The sequence below is a fragment of the Octodon degus genome, unplaced genomic scaffold (assembly GCF_000260255.1).
Source record: "Octodon degus isolate 3935 unplaced genomic scaffold, OctDeg1.0 scaffold00059, whole genome shotgun sequence".
NCBI lineage: Eukaryota > Metazoa > Chordata > Mammalia > Rodentia > Octodontidae > Octodon > Octodon degus.
In genome coordinates, this window is record NW_004524635.1 from 12,972,246 (window position 1) to 12,978,188 (window position 5,943).

The 5,943-nt window shown below is 44.5% G+C and overlaps 1 pseudogene; it reads right to left on the reverse strand.

Moving 5' to 3' along the window:
* The window catches only part of LOC101587045, an 8,169-nt pseudogene that overhangs the window by 1,050 nt on the left and 1,176 nt on the right, over positions 1-5,943 (reverse strand).

Genomic DNA, 5,943 nt, shown 5'->3' on the forward strand with positions numbered 1-5,943 from the left:
TGGTGCTGGGGGATTGAACCGCGGTCCCTGTGCTTTGCTAAGCTTGTTCTAAGTAGGTGCTTTAGACCACTGAGCCATCTCACCAGCCCCCAAATAAACAAAATTTTTTAAAAAAGAAGACACCGCAATCCTGTCTCTGTCTTCACACCACTCTTGTGTGTCTCAGCTCTCTCCCTGCCTTTCTCTTATAAGGCCACGCATACTTGCATTTACGATCTTCCACTTCAAAATCTTTAACTTTTGTTTCCCCAGTACTGGGGCTTGAGCTCCAGGGAGCACTGAGCTATAACCCCCAATGTATAAAACATACTCACATATATTTTTAAATAGGTCTGAGTAGACATACAATGAAAGCAATTCTCTTTGGAGAGTGCAATTTGAGATGATTCAGGAAGAGGAGAGAATTTACTCTTCCTTTCTATTTTTTATACCGTCTTTTTAAAAATCATGGAAGATTTTTTTAAAGGTCTTTTTTGGTTACAAAATACTTCGTAGCCCATCTGCCCAAAGTCTATGAGGCCTGACAAGCAGGGAATCTGCTTTAACAGCGGGTCTCTTTTCCTGGTAAATGGAGCAGTAAAGGAGCCATTTCCCGTGTCCTCTGCCCATGTTCTCCCTCTTTCACTGACTGTTGTTTGTAGACAGTAGCTGAAGCTGGAAAACAAGCACACACGCAAGACTAAGACAAAGCCAGAGGAGAACACAGGCAGCTCCTCCAGCCACAGAGAGGTTGAAATTGACACCAACCACCTGAGAGTATAAACAAATGCTCTGCAGTCCTTTTTTTTCCCCATCTTGAAAGAGGGCTCCATGTGACCTCAGCTTTCCTCTCTTAGCATGTTTTTTTTTTAGTGTGTTTTTTTTTTTTTTTTTTTTTTTTTTTGGAACCAGGGATTGAACTCAGGTGCTTTCGCTTGCCAGGCAAGTGCTTATTCCATTGAGCTATCTCCCCGGCCCCTCCTCTCTTAGCTTTATTTCTTCATCCTCTTAACGTTTTTCCTGAGGCAGATCAAGCGCCACGCTGGTTTGTGGCAGTTGTTGAACCAGTAACACAGTCCTCAGTGGGGAGGAGGAAAGCAGCTGATGAAGCAGCTTCTGGAGGGCCCAGACATGTGGGCCATTTAGATAACCAGCACGACACTTATGGTCCATGTCTGCATCAGGTGGTGCCTTTCACTAGTAGGGGAAACTTAAGCCAGTCACTTAACCTCTCAGATGTCCTCACCTATTGGATGAAGAGTACCATGGTCTCCTTCACAGGCCTCAGCACTGACTAAATAACACAGTGCATTTCCAATTAGTACTTGCCATGAGCTGAGTGGCGACCTTGCTAGGTCTGAATGAATGCACCAGGGACATCCGGGTGGTAAAAAGCAGGGATGATTTGAAGTAGCCGGTGTGTTAGAGTGCAGTGAGCCTTGCACCACTGGAAGAGTTGGTGGTCCAGTCAGGCTACCAGTGAGTCCAGGACAGTGACTCTCACGCAAGATCCCTTCCCATCCTGGGCCTACAATTAACAACTGAGAAATGAGGGCACTGAACGATGTACAACCTCCAAGGTCCCCTCAGGTTCACACATTCTGTAACTCTGAGGACTTGGACATGAGATTCATGCTCCTGTTGGCCAATCAGCATCTTCCTGCCAGAATTTCTAAATAACACTATTACCCTGAAGATACAAGACTGCATGGATTTCTTATGGATTGGCTCACACCTCCCTCCTCATTCCCATGGTGACTCCCTGCCTCCCAGTGTTAGACACAGGATTGTTAAGTAGGTGTTGAAGGTTAAGTGAGGTCCAAAGAATGGACCTTGAAGGAAGCGAAGAGGCACCAGGGACGCATGTGCCCAGAGCGAAGGCCATGTGGAGACTGCAAGAGGCTGTGATCATGAGCAGAGTGGAGGCCTTGGAAGAAGCCTGTCTCACCTTGATCCTGGCCCTCTGGTGCCCAGAACTGTGAGAAAATAGGTTTCTGTTCTTAATCATCCTCCTCGTCTGTTGTGGGGTTGTTTTTTTTTTTTGTTTTGTTTTGTTTTTTGTTATGTCAGCCCTAGCAGACTGTAGCAGGAGTTTCATTTGAAAATGACGCTTAAACATGTTACCTAAAGTTAGCAAGTGGCAGATCTGTGACACAAACCGAGGCCTGCTTGAGTCTAAGGTTCTGGTTCCTATAACCCCCACCCCACCCCACACAGTCACAGTGCTGTGAAGGCACCAACCTGGAACCCTAGAGAACCAGGCTTTATTCTTGACTGGTTTCAAATGAGCAACTTCAGGTGAATCACTTCACTTCTCTGAGTCTCAGTTTTGTTATTTTCTTGTAGAAAGAATTTGGAAAGGATCACTTCTAATTCTTTTGGCCTTAAGGTTCTCCACTCCAGGTGAATTTTAAGCAGTTAGATGGATTTTACCCCTAAGTTTAAACAAATGAGATCTCAAAATTATAAAATGATTATAGGCTCCTAAAAGCCAAGCATGATTGCTAAAATAAGCCACTATGGTCAGGACACTTGATTCCAGCCCTTCTGAAATCAGCTCTGTAGAAGGGCTGGTGCACAGACAGATGAGCGTGGTAATGAAGGTCAGACTGAACGTCTGTGGTCTCTGACGCATGTTTACCTCCCTCTGTCTCCATTTGTTTTTTCACTGGATGAACATAATCCTCATACTTGTATGTTTTCCTTGAAAACATCTCTTACAGACATCAAAATCAAAGACTAGAATATAACCACATTAGAAAATAGTTTACAATGAGAATGTAAAAATGAAAAATACTATTTTTGAATAAATATTTTTCAGCCATGAAAGTGGCTAGCAGTGGTTAAATTTGGAGTTTGGTCCAGTCCATCAGACATGTTTTTAAAACTAGGAAATATTTCCTGCACGGTCCCACTGGACAAACTTGAGCACACGTGAGTGGAAATCAAAGGAAGGCCAAAGAAGTAAAGCTAAGTGAAAACTGAGGGCGGGGGATGAGCCCCGTGGTCGAGTGCTCGCCTGGCGTATGTGAGGTTCTGGGTTCGAGCTGCATTACCACTCCCTCCCCAGAAAAGTGAACAAAGAAATAAATAAAGATGAGGGGAAAGGGGGCGAGGTTCGCATGAGTAAAATACAATAGTGAGAGGCATGGGGAGAAATGGGAAGGAAGAAAAGCAAAAGACAAAAAGGGTAACTTCTGAGTCTGCAGGATCTGGCAGGCGACTTTGGGGCTGACCGTCATCACCACATTCTGGTTAGAACACCAGCCTCCGAATTCCCTTCACTTACATTCCACAAAGCAAGCCGTGCAGCAAAGCCTGAAGTTGTTCTCCTATACAGCCACCAGGGGGTGGTACATTCTATTCGACTCAAAGCCGCTTGGGGAAGATTGTAGCGCGCAGGCTGCCCTGGAGATCACCCCAGGAGTAAGACCATGCTTCTTGCATTCAGGTACAGTTGACAGTGTGTTTACTCAAAGAAGCTGCAGGGAGAAATGAACGATGGATCTGCACGTGATGTAAGTGTTTAAAGCTGATGGGGCATTGATAATATGCAAAGATGACACATGAGAAAAGTTCTAATGAGAGGAATACACTGACAACAACAAAAACTATTTGTACCAGTAATGGCATGAACTTCGATTATAGTTGCAAGAAGAAATATCCTTTTTTCTTTTTTTTATACTGTACACTGAACCAGGGCCTTCTCACTGAGCTATCTCCTCAGACCTTTTTATTTACTTCTGTATTTTTATTTTGAACAGGATTTTTCTAAATCACTAAATGGGATAGGGTGGAACTTTCAATCCTCCCATCTCAGCCTCACAGAGTGCTAGGATTCCAGGGATCTGACACTATGCCCAACTAGGCAAGTGTCCTCTGAACCTCTGTACTTTCTTATGTTCAATATCCACAGACTAGTTAATGGGAATTGGTCTCACATGTAAATAACAAAACACCAAAAGTTTAAAAAAACAAAAACATCCCCATTTTTAAAAGGGCAATGTAAAAACTTAGTAGCAACCTTTATTCTCATTGAGCAGGGTGACTTTTGTAATCTATCATTGTAGGTATCTTTGTTTGGCTCCATGATGAATAGCCTGGACTGGACAGTCTGCCTCCTCAGGAAATTTCTTTCCTTTTCTTCATTTGTCCTAAACTGGAACGTACATAAATCACAACTGCAGGTCTCTGGAGAGGGTGCAAAAGCTTTACCAGATATCTGGGTCAAGCAGAGACCTGTGGTCATACAGGAATTTCTCTCCGGTTTTCCTCACAGTGCTCTCAAGGAGTTATGTCAATGAGTCTATCATGCTAGAACCCAGAAGTCTGGCTGTTTGAGACATTCTTTGGGTACAATCCGTTTTGATCATGAATCTTCACTATTTAAGCATGTGAATTTTATTTTTTTCTTAAATTTTATTTATTTATTTATTTATTTATTTATTTATTTATTTTGTGAACCAGGTATTGAATTCAGGCCCTTGCACTTGCCAGGAAAGCACTTATTCTACTGTGCTATCTCCCCAGCTGAATTTTATTTTTTTGTATATCTTGGTTTTTACAGCTTTATTGGCATGTGCTTCATATGCCATGAACCTTACCCACTGTAAGTGTGAGCCATGACATTCCCCAAATGGGCGGCTGTGCCATCATTGTCACGTCCAGCTGCAGAGGCCTAGCACCACCAACCAGCCTCCCACCTGCTCGCAGGCATCTTCACCACCTCCAGAGCCACATTCTCACCATTCTGCTATTTGCTAAGTTTGCCTCTCTGACCATTTATACAGATAGAATTCTTCTGTGTGCATTTGCCTGCTTTTGTTATCAGGAGGCATAGGGACAGGTGGGCGCTACGCCTGTGAAATATTGACATTTGTCTTAAGGCATCAATAAGAAAAAGGAGAAGATGTGCAAAAGGAGGAACGGGTGCTTAGAAGGAACAAGAGAAGCTGCATTCTGCAACAGAACGGTCCCCTGCGAGAGCAAGGGAGCAGTGGTGGTGAAGTCAGTCACTGCCATCCTTTTCTGTCACTTGATCTCATGTCAGAAGCTTGGCACCCAGTGCAGGGCCCGGCTTGATCCTGCCAGGCAGCCGCACCCAACCACTTCATCCACACTGCCACGCACCAGTCTCCACTGCATTCTCACTTTGGTTTTCACAGTGCATCTGTATTTTTTTTTTTTTTTACATTTATTGTGTGTGTGTGTGTGTGTGTGTGTGTGTGTGGCCAGCTCAGCCCACCTGAGGGCGGGGCTGGCTGGCATGTGGTGCTGGGGGATCGAACCACAGTCCCTGTGCTCCGAGCTTGTTCCAAGTAAGTGCTTTAGACCACTGAGCCATCTCTCCAGCCCAGTGCATCTGTATTGTAGCACATATTCCTCCTTATTGCTGAACAGAGTCCTTTGTGTAGATATGCGCTACATTTTGTTTATCAATCAAGGACCTTTAGACCATTTCTTATTTATGAATGCTGCTGCTGTGAGTAACTGCATACAAGCCTTTGTGCTGTGAAAGGCAGAATAAAATGTATGGGAACATTGAGGTGACCATTTCACTCAGGCTACTGTCACAAGTAGAGCTGTCGGTAGTGGGGAACATTGCCAAGAAAAGGAAGAGGATTTAGAGTTCCAGAGGTGGGTAAATAAGAGTCATCGGTGAGTCTTCTATTCTGGAAGGAACTATGCAAGAGGAGGCGGTTGAAATAGTTTGCTTGGACTGCCACAGCAAAACACCGTGAACCAGGTGACTGAAACACTGGGCACTTTGTAATCCCAGCACCGAGGAATGCTGAAGGAGGATGAAAAGGTTTTTTTTTTAAGATAATAAAAAATAGGGGCTGGAGAGATGGCTCAGTGGTCTAAAGCGCCTACTTGGAACAAGCTTGGCAAAGCACAGGGACCACGGTTCAATCCCCCAGCACCACATGCCAGCCAGTCCTGCCCCCTGGTGGGCTGAGCTGG